The 13,136-nt window shown below is 34.3% G+C and overlaps 1 non-coding gene across 1 annotated transcript; it reads left to right on the top strand.

The window, feature by feature from the left end:
* Window positions 1–2,598: 2,598 nt before the first annotated feature.
* On the top strand, window positions 2,599–2,706 carry LOC124083819 (U6 spliceosomal RNA). The gene has a single exon (XR_006848924.1). It is a non-coding gene; the product is annotated as a U6 spliceosomal RNA (small nuclear RNA).
* The last annotated feature ends 10,430 nt before the right edge of the window (window positions 2,707–13,136 follow it).

Below are 13,136 nucleotides of genomic sequence, written 5' to 3'. Positions count from 1 at the left end.
AAAAATGGGATGATATATTCATGATCCTTTAAGGAAAAAAATGTAAATCAAGAATACTATACCCAGAAAAGCTATCCTTCAGAAATTAAGACGAAATGAAGACTTATCAAAACAAAAGCTGAAGCAATTTCACCATCAGACTGGCCATACAGAATTACTTAAAGGAGTCCTATAGTAAAATCGAAAAATCAATAACTACTATGAAAATACATGAAAGCATAAAACCCAATAATAGAGCAGACACACAAAAGAGAAAAAAAATAGAATCAAACCCTATGGATATAAAAAAAACCACCAAATCACAAAGATGTAAAAGATAAAGAGATAAAGGAAAAAGGATATTTAAAACAACCAGAAAAAAAAGATAACAGAATGACAGGAGTATGACTTATCATTAATAGCCTTGAAAATAAATGTATTTAATTACCCAATTAAAAGATAGAGACTCATTGAATGATTAAAAAGAAGTTAGACCTGATAATATGCTGCCTATGAGAAACTCGCTTCAACAATAAAGACATACATAGACAGAAAATGAAAAGATGGAAAAAGATATGACCATGCAAATGGAAAGCAATTGTGAGTAGGAATAGCCCTATTTATATCAAATAACACACTTTAAATCAAAATGTGTAAAAAGAACCAATGACGGTCATTAAATAACTATTATAAATAGATATGTACACAACACTGGTACGTCCAAGAATAAAACAAGAAATTATTATATCTAAAAGGAGACATTGACTCTAACACCAATTTTCATCAATTGAAAGTGTATCCAGATTAAAAAAATCAATCAAGAAATCTTGAAGTTAAACTATTCTATAGACCAAATGGACCTAACAGATATTTACAGAACATTCCACCCAACTACTGCAAAAGACATACTCTTCTCATCAGCACATGTAACATTCTCCAGGGTAGACCATATGTTAGACTACAAAACAAGTCTTGAAAAATTAAAAAAAAATAATTGAAATCATGGCATGTGTATTATTTGATCACAACAGAATAAAACTAGAAATCAACAAAAGAAATTCTAAAAATTCTATGAATACATGGAAATTAAATAACATTCTCCCAATGACCAACTTATTATCAAAGAAATCAAAATAAATTAAAAAAATAATTTAAAATTCTTGAAATTTATAAACAAAAATGACACCTAGAACTACAAAAGGCAGAAAAATAGTGTGTTATGGATTGAATGTCTTCTACAAAACTCATGGTGAAATTTAATTGCTAATGCTATGATATGGGAGACAGAATCTTTAAGAGATGATTAGGCCAAGTGAGATTCTTCCACATGTGTGAGGTTAATGCCTTCACTGAGCATATGAAAGTTGCTCCACATATGCCATCAGGCAAATGCATGTTAAAACAGCAAGAAATCACTATGCCCAGATAGCTAGATGTGTTACTTGCCTTTATACTAGTCTTTAAAAAAACAAAAAAACAAAAAACTGAGCTAATCAATTTAGAACAATGTCAAGGTTTTTGTTTTGTTTTGTTTTTTCACAGCTTTGGAGTGTTCAGTTCAAAGTCAGTTGACCTGTTGTTTGGGGCTGTGGTGGTGAGGCAGTGAATGCATCATGGCAGAAGAATGTGGAGGAGAATGCTGCTCCCCTATAATGGCTGGGAAGCAAAAGAGAAAAATAGGAAAGGGACTGGATTCCCACTATTGCCTTCAAGGGCACATCCCCAGTGCCTCCCAGTAGGCATACGTTTCAAGTTCCACAACCTCCCCAGAGTATGAGACAAAGTCTTTATTTAACATATAGGCCTTTGGGGCACATTCTAGATACAAACTATGGCACTGGTAAAGTATGATTTCTGAGTATGTCTGAAAGGATATTTCTGGAAGAGACTGGCAATTGAATCAGCAGTATGAATGAGGACTATCATTCTGCTCTCACCCATTATGGTCAGGACCATCCAGTTGGCTGATCACCCAGAAAGAACAAACGGCAGAAGAAAGGTGAATTTTCTCTCTTTTCTGGAGCTAGATACCCTTCTCCAGATTCTCATCCCTTAGTATTCAGGGACTTGCATCTGTCCCCCTTCGTTTTTTAGGTCTTTGACCTTGCTCTGAGAGGTACCCTAGTTCTCAGGTCTTCACACTTGGACTGAACCATGCTACTGACTTATCTGGCTCTCCATCTTTCAGATACCTTATCTATCATGGTACTTTTCAGATTTTATAACTGTATGAACCAGTTGTCCTAATAAATCCCCTATTTATCTCCTATAGATTCTTTCTTTTTGCAGAATCCTGGTTTATAAAGACTTTAGCAGTTCTGTTCACACAAAACCCTACACATGCATGTTTATAGCAGTTTTATTCATAATTGCCCAAGCATGAAAGCAAGCAAGATGTCCTTCAAGAGTTGAGCAGATAAAACGTGGCACATTGATAAAATGAAATATTATTCAAATCAAAAGGAAATTAATTATCAAGTCATGAAGACAATGTGGAAGAATGTATATGCATATTACTAAATGAAGAAAAACCCATCTGAAAAGACTACATGCTTTGTGATTCCAGGTATACAACATTCTGGAAAATTAAAAACTACAAAGACAGTAAAAATATCAATGGTGCAATAACTATGGCTTCACATATAATAAAATTAGATGATACAGAAAAGATTAGCGCAGCCCATGCACAAGAATGACTGGCAAATTCATTACGAATTCCATATTTTAAAGAAAGAGTATAAACTATCGGCTATAGATGATGATTATCTGTCAATGTAGGTTCAATGATTATAACAAATGTACCACTCTGGTGGGGGAAATTAATGATAGGGGAGGGAGACTGCATGTGTGGAAGCAGGGATATATGGGAAATTTCTGTTATGTGCAGTTCAGTTTTGCTGTGAACTTTTAAAATTGCTCTAAAAAAACCAAACCCCTGGCCCTAGGAAGTATAATAATTTCTAAACAAATTCTGTATACACACACACACACACACACAGAGACACAGACACATACATACATACATACACTAGCTGTAGGATAAAATTCAATTGCTTGGACAACTTTGAGCCATCTCCTTATTTCTATCCTTCTCATCACAAAATGCTTCTAAACTTATATTTAATAACTAGCATATGATGAGAACAACAGGGAAAAAGGATAAGTATGAATTAAAGTGTTAGTAGCAAAAGATGCTTGGGAAAGTAGATACACACTCTCCTCATTCCTTAAAGAGTTTTCCTATAAAAGGACTAGGACCCAAACACATTGTGTTGCTCCTGAGTGGCTTAAGCTAATTGGAATGGATTTTACTGTGTTTAAAGCAGAACTTAGTAATCATAGGCAATAAATAGAAAACTGGAGGGATCATACTGGTGATTTTCGTTTAGTTCCTAACTTGACTTCCACTTGAGACATTATCCCAGGTTTGGTAGTAAAATAGAAATTACTGCAAAAAGCCAGATGGTAATAACTGTGTCTAAGTCAAACTCGTTTAAACCTTAGAGATCTGCTAATATGTGAAAATATTGGGAGACTTGGCAGCTAGAGAAAGGAGAATAAAAAGCTAAGACAATGATGCTATTACTTTACTCTTTCACAATAGCTTCCCCTCACGTTAATTATTACCTTAACCATCGAGTCATTTTTCTTGAACGTTTTGAAATAACCTCCAGTCTTTTCCATTGCTGGTCTGTCTTCTGTATTGATTTAGATCATTCTAAGTTACAAATAGAATTCCTGCCTGAGTATAATAGGTATTTAAATATTGGTTGAGTAAATGAAGTTTCCTCCCATGGTGAAAACATTCCTATGGCTTCCCATTTGTCTATACTCCAGAGTCTAAATTCCTTCACATGATGCAGGAGACTTCAAAGCTCCCTGCATCCCCTTTTCGGTTCTTCTCACCTGAACCTCTTTGTTATCCTGACTGGGATGGTCTCTTAGATTTCAAAGCTTTTCCATGCACTGCTCCCTCCTGTTGTCGTGCTGTTTTTCCTTCTCTGTCCTGAAAGTTTCTATTCCTTATTGGAATTTTCCCAGATGGGTTCCAGATAGATCAATTCAGTCCCATCAAAGTTCCCATGAAACTATTAAACTTGTCATGCCTTTCAAGCATAGGGTTATTTACATAGTTGGCTAGCTGTTAAAACAGTGTCTTATGAGGGAAGAGCTCAATCTGATTGTCAATGTCAAGGCAAAGAGCATGGTAGAGTAAATACATGCAGAAGAATTAAGCAAACAGATTAGTCTTCTGGCTTCCCCTATCCAGAGTGTGACCTTAATAAAAATGACTTCTCAGAATTCAGTTTTCTCCTTTAAAATTTCAAAAGAAAGTTACTGTGGCTGACTCATCAACTGGCAGATAAACTTTTTTATCTCTCAATAAAATGACATGAGAGAGAATCAAATTGCAGTAAATAAATGTGTGTACGTGTATACATATGTGTAATTATTAGATTTCCAAAGGGTTATATTAATATTTAATGATTTTTAAATTTAATTGTCAGTGTTCTTGGTCTCATTGCAATGTTGTTACAAATGCTTCATTGATAAAGTATATGACAGTCATAGGCATTTGAACATACTTGTGATTCTTCGTGAAAGTAAATGACTAAGATTCATGTAATACACTTTTAGTTTTCCTTCAAAATAATAACATCACGTGACTGGGATTTTAAAATCAATAGTCTATATTCAGAAGACTCATGATTAATTATTTAGTAGCATCAAAGTGAATACACTTAGTAATTTAGACATGACTTAACCAATGAAAGCCAATATATAAAACTACACTCAGTTCAGAGGTTAGAATTGCAGGGCTTATGTGGAAGCTAAACTTGAGCCTGGTCTATTGGTGGAGAAAAATTAATGACCAGTTTATCTGTTTTCCAAGATTTTAAAATTTGTTCCAAGCCATCCTACTACACTTTTATTTGCTTCTTTGCTTTGTTAAGTGTGAAACAGTGAAAATAATTTTTGTTATCAAAAATAGTTTTTGTTATCAAAAAAATTAAGTTAAGAATTACACAACAAGGGATGGAATTCTGAGACCATTCCCTGAGAGGAAATGTGTTGCCAGGCCTATGAAAGCGCTTTTCGGCTTGAATTCAGTATGCAGTATATCTCTGTTGTAAAGCAGTTGCAAGTCAATCTACTCTGAAGGTTTAATTTTAAAAATATAACTGATCAAAATCTAAAATTTACCCTCATTAAATCCTTTACCTTTAAAGAGAGAATTTCTTTTCACTCTCAAGCATATGGGGGGTGGGGAAGGGAAATAAAGCCAAAGTTCCCATTTTAAAAAACACCTCCACAACTTGGAATTTGGTTGTTCTCAAAGGGTAAAATTTCTGCCAAATGGATGACAAGCTGTTGCTGGGGCAGCATGGGAGGCTTCTGTGGGAGTAGGCAGTGGATTAATGCACAGAAGCTGCCTCTCATTTTAAGCTCAGATACTCTCCGAAACAGGAAGAATCTAAGTTTCAAAGTTTTTACTAATCTTTCTCATTATCTCTAGCACTTATTCACAAATGTCCAATATAAAACCATTCCTGGTTTCTCTTCTATATTGCTATCAGATCACTCTAAGTTACAAATAGGATTAGTGCCTGAGAATAATAGGCATTCAAATATTAGTTGAGAAGGAAGCTTCTTCCCATGGTGAAAATCCTCCTTTGGCTTCCCATTGTCCACACTACAGAGTCTAGATTCCTTAGCATGGAATTCCTACAATCCCTACATTTGTAGCTACAATTGTAGCATTCCTACAGTTCCTTATAGCATCAACCCTAGAACTAAAAATATTAACAAAATAGTAAAATTTCTTTTAATACTCTTCTATATGATTTTTTTGGAAATCTGAGATGATTCAATCTGTAAAATATACTAGTCAAAGATAAAAAATGTTATAGATTAATAGAATATGCATTTACAAATATTGATAGCACAGAAATTAGGAACCAAGTCTTATTGAGTATTTTATAACCAAAGAATGCAGGTGTTTTCTACAAACTTTAATTATTAAATCCTTTCAGCAACTACTAAATGTTTTATTAGTCTTTAATTTCAATATTGAAAACTAAAAGGTAGAAAAATTATCAAGAATCAAATAGCTAGTTGGTGTTGGAAACAGAATTCAAATTCGGGTTTTTGGTGGATTTTTTTAGGCCCTACACATTCTGAAAGTTGTATCTTTTTAAAACTTTTTTTCTAGTGTTTCAAAACTTTTCCCAAATATAGACAGCATAGGAGCAGTTAAGTTGAACAGGCAATTTTTATAATGTAAGAGACATCATATAAATAGCTTCCTGTTCTAAGATATTGTAAACTTAGCATCAATACTTTTTGGAAAGAAGCCATTATTATTTTACCAGGGAGTTCCCAGAAATGAGCCAAAATGAAACCCTTGAAAATAGAATCATATGAACCTTTCATTTCATAGGCCCTGGGGGAAAAATAAGGACTATGAAAACTATGAGGAATCCTCAGCCCAAGTGTAAAGCTCTCTGCTAGCCTTGTCTTTGGGAAGAGTCATGCTACATTCCTGGGATGTTTGAGGTCATCATGAGTCCCTGGCTGCAATCCCATCCACAGCCATCATTAAGAAAAATGGTGTTCAAATTCAGCTAGCTGGTGAGTGCAAACTCACCATTTATAGTATAGGGCTCCCATCTATTCTTGAACTTACAAAATAGCCTTCCAAGAAATGTTATACAATAACCTGTCACTGACTTCTAATGTGTTTAGGAAATTCATTTGATTTTGAATAATGCTGAATTATCATCTGTTCACTTCGTGATAGCCTAGTAAGACAATTTAATTAAGATTAAGAATTCCATCCTGGAAAAAAAAAAGAATTCCAATCTGAGAAGTCTTTGCTTTGGATATGAACGATTAGCCTGCTAAGAGTACACTCTTAGGTAGCTTATTAGATTAACTCATAAAGTGTCTTGATGGTTGGGATTAGCATTCAGGATATGTATGTTGTTAATTGGGGGCAATAAGTAAAATGTCACATTCTAGCCATCACCTCCTTGAACATGTAATTCATATATCCCATTCAAATAAATGTGGTAAAGGATTTGAACCCTGGCCAGCACTAAAGGAAGGGAATATGTACTTTCAGCTCTTATACTCTGAGGAAATAAAACAAAATAACTTTGTTAAGATTTCATTTAATTTACACTAAACATCAAGTAACATGGAAATTACTAGAAAAATGCTGGGGAGAGTCATTAACCTTTATTGTAAGAATAAGTTTGCTTCAATAATTACTACCCTAGAGTTCAAACAAATGTGCTATGCACATAACTGACCAAGGAGAACTTTCCAAAAAGGAGATACATTCCATAGCAAAAAGAGGAAAAAGTTTGTTTGTTTTCTCAACATGTATCCAACATTCATAACTTGCTGTAGAGAAAAGGTCAGAGGGCCCTTCCTCCACGTGCTGTTCCTCAAATTCACTCAGCTTTAAACATTCAGTATGTCAAGGTTCCATATTTACGAGTATTTATGTTTTTCACCAAAATGAGTTCCCTAAATTAAAGGATGTATAAAATTTTTTTCACATTACAATGACCTTATAAAAACAAAGGTATCTTTCTTCTTTATAACTCAAATTTTTCTACTTCAATAGTGATCTATCAAATCAAATAAAAACTATTAATAAACCTTTAACATGATGCTTTTCTAAGTTTCTGTGCCTTCAATTGACCCCTTTAGGGTCAGTGTGACCTTAGGTTTCATATGACCTTACAGAGCAGAAACCAGACTGCAGCCCACTATCTGTCCATCAGAAGAGGACAGGGAGGTTGTCCATCAGTGATCAGGTATGTGGTTACTGACAGCAGAAATCACTCATCTTCTTCATCAAAGCAGCTTATGTTGGATGTAGAAAGTAATTTTCATATCAATGTATAATAAGTCATCAACAGGAGATTATTTTGAACAGAAATTGCAGCTCCCTGATCATATAGTGTTTATTACAGGCTCTGCAGGGTGACTGAAATTAAATCAGATATGTGTTTGACTTTGTCATAGGGCCTTGAAACTCATTTCTGTCTTTTGTTGCAGGTCCTGGAGCCTCTCTGGATTTTATGTAAAACCTGTATATAAATTTAGCCAAATCCTAAGAAATATGGTGCATATTCTAAATGGCTATATAGTAAACTCAATCTTAACAAGAGCTATGTCCTAACACTAGAAAAATCAGCAAAAATGGATAGATACATATTTATATGGTCACTAAGCTTTTTCAGACATCTAATTTCTCTTGAACACCATGGTATTTCTGTTGATTACAATTTCTACCTTGCATTCAAATTTAAACTCTCCCTTGAGGGCCATATTTTACAAAAACCAACAATATTTGAACCTTCTTAAAAGTTATTACAAAAAGGAAAAACTGAGAAAGAGAAGAAGGAGAAAAGGGAGTGATAGGTCGTGACCTAAGATCACCTGCCAGGTCAAGGACTCTCAATTGACATTGTGTGATTAAATTCATGCCTCAGTAAAGTAAAAGAGGACTACATTTAGGTATGTGTAGAATAGTCAAGATCATCTTGACTGCTAATGCTCTACTTGATAGTAATTCACACTAGAAAATAGATAATATCTTTGTCTTAGTCCATTCAGGCTACTACAACAAAATACCATCTCACAACAATAGAATTTTGCTTCTCACAGTTATGGAGGTTGGGAAGTCCAAGAAGATGCTTCTGGCATGTTTGGTATCTAATGAAGGTCATTTGGTTGGTTCACATGTGGCTCCTTCTTTCTGTGTCCCACATGATGGAAAATAAAAACAACAAAAATATTTCCATGGGACTAAATTTATTCATAAGGACATCATCCTGTGACCTAATCACTTTCCAAAAGGATATATCTTCTAATACCATCATCCTAAAGGATAGGTTTTCAACATAGGGAATTTGGGGGACACAGACATTCAGGCTATGGCAATCTTCTTGTCTCATTAAATTCTGGTCTAACACCAGAATTAGACAATGTGAAAAAATGATGCCTGTGTTCTTAGTACTATTTGTTCCACGTGAACTTTCCCTTACAAACATAACTACCAAACACCTTGTTTCCACATTCTTGATTGGATGTTTCCAAACTCATAACCTTCATTTTGGATTTCTTTTCCTGTTGGTAAGATAAAGCATTTGTTGCTACTGAGACTTGTTCCTGTATCTTATGTCCCATTCTTCCAACACCAGTGTTTATCTGCCTCTATCTTATCCATCGCTACTATAGTCTGCTATCCTAGATGACAGAGGATTTATTCCATGGATCCATGAGAATGTGGACTAAGATTTATGAGGGTTCCATTTGTCACATCTCCTGCTCACTAATAGTGTGCCACTGGACAAGTTCATTGGCCTCACTTAGCCTAGTCATGAAATAGAGAAAAGCATTTTACAAATAGTTAGAAGGGTCAATGAAAAAAAGCTTTATCTGCTCACAAATGAGAAGTTTTGATTAAAGACAAGAGCGGAACTCTGGGTTTTCACAAGTAGTGGTGGAAATGACACTCAGAAAGAGGTGATACCCATATTTAATAAATTCTGAAAGAAGGCATTACTCAAGATAAGTAGACTTGATTTTCTTCTCAAAAGAGGATTTACCCATCAATTTTTGGTTTCCCCTTATATATCCCAGTGGGCAAAATTCCTTCTTGGTATAAATATACCAGGAAAGGCAATTTCAGGAAGAGCCCAATTAAAGAAAGAAAACAATATTTCTGTCAAATTATTTTATTTACCATGAGTTCAGTTTTTTGGTACAAAGTTGATTTGAGCTTATCTTTTAAACCACAAATTTAGTGTTATGGTGTATTTTAATTAAAGAAATACCTAATGTACATCACCTCTCTTCTTCCCACAACTTTCTATTTCCACATCTACATCATTTATAGGTCATGCCTAGCTTCCAAAAGGGTTTGGCGTTCTCTTATGTTTGTTATTTATGTTTATTATTTTTGTCCAGATGAACAGAACAGGGCACAGAGAAAGTGTCTTTATTTTTGAACTTGCTTTTCTATCTTGAATATCCAAAGCTCTTTCTACTGGTGTTTTTTAGGGAGAAAAATTCTAAACCTAGAGAGGAATCAGAGCAGTCATATTCCTTGGCTGGAATTTGCATAGATTGCATTTGCAGTAGAACTTCACTGAACTCAGGATGCAGTCTTCAGACAGAAGAAGTCAAGTGTAGACTGTAGATGCAGATACATCTCTCAAAGTTTGTGCAACTCTTTATATCATTTTAAAGATGCCCATTTTTGTGTGGAACAGAAACACAAAAGTTTATTAATTCAACCTGTGTAGTTACATTGGAAGTTTCCAGATATTTTCAGTGGGCCTGTGTCCACAAAGAGGTCCATGAGTTAAAAAAAAAAATATCACACAAACTAGGCTATAGATGACAAAAAATAATAATAACAGTCCTGTGATAACATATTCTACTCAGCATATTTTTCATATAAGTTGCTTTTTATTTTAGAAAAAGTTGTGTTTTCCTTTTCATCTTGTGCATAATATAATCCTACATTATATATTCTGATGAAAGTAATAGCTCCCAATTTTTGATGTGTGCCATATGATAATTGCTTGCCGTTTTTTAAATTTTCATGTCAGCTTGGCAAGGCAAACATTATTTTTCCCATTTTATAGATGAGAAACTGAAAGATAAGAGGTTAATGACTTGCTTAAGTTCTCAAAAGTCATGGGGGATGGAAAGTGGATTGGAATCCAAGTCTGATTCCAAATCTCTTTTTTTCCTCTATACTACACTCTCCATATTATATATCCTACTTTATAATGGAAGTCAATATGTAAAATGCTAATGTCAGCAATTTTCCATATAAAACATTTATTTCAGCAAATAATTATTTGTCAGGATATTGTTCAGCTAGCTTTACTGACCAATCATTTACCATTTGTATACATCTATACATGATCAAACTGAAAGTTTTTCCTTATCACCTCTTCCTTCATTCCTCACTCTCACCTTCTACTGATATGCCAAAGCAAATTCTGGTGTTAAGATAAAATAATAATATAAAGCAAAAAAACTTAGGCAGAGTTTCTATATTTAGCTCCCATTCATTTATTCTGTGACATTTCCTTGAGCCACAAGACAGTTCTGCCCTTTCTGTAGGAGCTTACTATGAATTTAATAATTTTAATACTTGTGCCACAAGCTTGATAACTATTCAAGCATAAACTATTAGATGTTTCATAAAAGACTTTTGCATTTCTTCCTTTCTATTCCATTGCTGGCATAGATGAATAGTTTTTGCTGTTAATAGAGTTAAACAAAATATTTCAGAAGGAGCAAACATTCATAAATACACAATAATCTATCTGGAATAGACATGATAAGTGCAGGAATTAGTCTCTCATGTTTCCAAAGATGGAGCTTCAAACTAAAATATCCAGATAGTTCTTATATCTTTCTCACTCCATTCCCAGCAAATATTAAATATGGAGAGTTGAAGTTCATCAAAACAGTAAGATAAAAGGGAAATGCCATAAGTTCCCTTGACAGCTAAAAGATTTCTTTAACATTCATTTATTTAATATGCCCAAACTCAGTGATGGGATTGGGGCTGCAAATCTATGTGGTTAAGAGAAATTTAAAAATTAACATGCTTTGATTTGAGAGAGTTAAATAAATGATATTCTACTTACTTGATGTAGTAGCATGCAGATATACAAAGACATAAAATAATGGGGGAGAGCAGATAGCATGTGTATGTATAGTGGGGTCACTGAAAAACAAAACAGCCAGTCACTGGGAAAACATGCAATATGATATGTGAAAACAACAATATTTTAATAAGTAATGGAATGATAGTTAATTTTGCTTCTCTTCCTTTATATGCATCAACTTTGTGAAAACGTTAGACAAAGAATGACTGATCTTCTGGAGCCATGGACAGAAATGCTTAGCTACATGGGATAAACACTAACCCTGCCTAGGGAAGCCAGTGAGACATCACAAGAGTGTGTCGAGCTTGTATGTAAGGAGCCGGGGGTCAGCAAAGGAGGGTGGGGGAAGGCAGGTAGGGCAGAAGGACATTCCAGACATAAAGCAGAAAAATACATGGTGTTTTCTGGAGCAATGGTAGTGTGCTCTGTACTTGGTATACACGTATCATGACTGAAATATCTAAAACTTTATTAGATCATGATTGTGCCAAGTCTCTCTGAAAGAAGAATGTAAACAAGCAAATAGGAATTTATGTCTGGGCAAAAGAATGGCATGAGACCATATAATTTATGAAACTAAGTTCAAGTAATTTTGATAGAGCTATTATGCTTTAGTCACTGTAATTGCCTACCCTCCACCTACCTAAAACATCGTACGGTTACCTGCTCTTAGTCCTATGCAATTTTTAGTGATTGTAATGATAGGAGGCTATATGACTTGAAGAGAGATACATCGAGTCTTGTGATACTCTGTCTTTTTGTCAATTAACGCCAGTTCTTTATGAAAAGAGGAACGACAAGACCATATTTATTTCTGTAATAATAGAATTCTCATAGCTGTGTGATAAATGGTCAGAATGGAAAGAAAAGCTGAAGGCAGGAAGGCCAGGAGGCTTTCAGGGTAACAGGGGAAGGAGGAGAGGGAATGATTGTGAGAAATTGACAAGGTAAAGAGTCCTCTGTTAAATTACTCACTAATTCTATGACCTTGGACAAATCTTTCTACTTCTGTTTCTTTATCTACAAATTCAGAGTCATAGTCTTCCTTCAAATACTGCTATGAGAAGTATATATGAAAAACTATTTTATAAGGTGCTAAACCATACAAAACCACAAGGTTTGGGTGGTTCTCTTTTACTTCTGTTATTAGTAGTAGGAATATTAGCATGATTATTGCACTTGCCTAATAAAGCATATATTTTGAAAACATAACCAAAGACAAGAAAACAGGTGGAAATTTCTACTAATAAGTAGAAATAAATTTCTAAGAAATATGCTATAGCCATTGTATAGATTTTTTTCACAATACAAGACTTTAGTACTTGTCTAAAATCAGATATGAAGATTAACAGCTTTCATTTGAAATAAATCATTGCCTTCTATTGTCTACTCCTACAGTATTGAAATATCACCAAGTAAAATGTTTTGAAAAATCTTGCTAAT

This window comes from Marmota monax, unplaced genomic scaffold (assembly GCF_021218885.2).
Source record: "Marmota monax isolate L192 unplaced genomic scaffold, Marmota_monax_Labrador192_F-V1.1 WCK01_AAM20220418_F8-fsc00016, whole genome shotgun sequence".
In the NCBI taxonomy this organism is placed as follows: domain Eukaryota; kingdom Metazoa; phylum Chordata; class Mammalia; order Rodentia; family Sciuridae; genus Marmota; species Marmota monax.
The sequence above is the reverse complement of the archived record's forward strand: the minus strand, read 5'-3'. Positions and strand labels throughout refer to the sequence as shown.